Source organism: Sinocyclocheilus grahami, unplaced genomic scaffold (genome assembly GCF_001515645.1).
Source record: "Sinocyclocheilus grahami isolate Dianchi unplaced genomic scaffold, SAMN03320097.WGS_v1.1 scaffold146.1, whole genome shotgun sequence".
NCBI classification, from domain to species: domain Eukaryota; kingdom Metazoa; phylum Chordata; class Actinopteri; order Cypriniformes; family Cyprinidae; genus Sinocyclocheilus; species Sinocyclocheilus grahami.
Genome location: NW_015505325.1, coordinates 663568 through 664400, shown reverse-complemented (window position 1 = coordinate 664400; position 833 = coordinate 663568).

The following is an 833-nucleotide window of genomic DNA, read 5'->3' as shown; positions in this document are numbered from 1 at the left end:
TCTCTCTCTCTCTCTCTCTCTCTCTCTCTCTCTCTCTCTCTCTCTCTCTCTCGCTCGCTCTCTATCTCTCTCGCTCTCGTGAATACTGGGATGTACACTATCAGATGTGTGTTTTGTTATGTTGGAATGTTTTAATTAGTTCTGGATGAGTTCCTATGGACTCCGGTGCTTTAGCTCACCTTTGGAGCGTAATGAGGTAAATTATTAAAGAGATAGTTCACCCAAAAATAAACTCTCCCTTAGTCGTTCCAAAACCTGTATGATTTTCTTCTGTGGAACACAGACATTTTTGAAGAACAGTTCAAGTCTAGTTTTTCAAGTCTTCTGAAAGGTTTGTTTGAGGAACTGACTGAAAAGTCACTGAACACTGCACATCTTTTATCAGACTTCATATGAAATTAGCCATGTCTGATTCATGACTGAGTCAGATCTTTAATGAATCAGACCTAAAACCAACCTAAAGGATTTGTACACAAAAACGGACTGATACGGTTCTGAAATTCAGTGATCTGGTTGCAGTGGTTAACAGCTCACTAGTGGGAAGAAGTCAGTGAATACAAATTTCAATTGTGGTTTGTCAACAAAAGCTATAGTATTACTTCAGATGATGTGAAGTATAGTGCATATCATATGAATCAATTGTGTTTTTTATTGCTTTTGCATCCTTTTTTGAAGCTTGAAAATTTAGTCAATTTAATTGCAAGAAAAAGAACAACCAGTGCATTTTTTTAACAGTCTCTCATTTTGTGATCCAGAAATAAGGTACAGAAGGAAAAAGTCAGGTTTGAAACAATATTAGGGTGAGCAAATGATAACAGAATTTTCATTTTTGG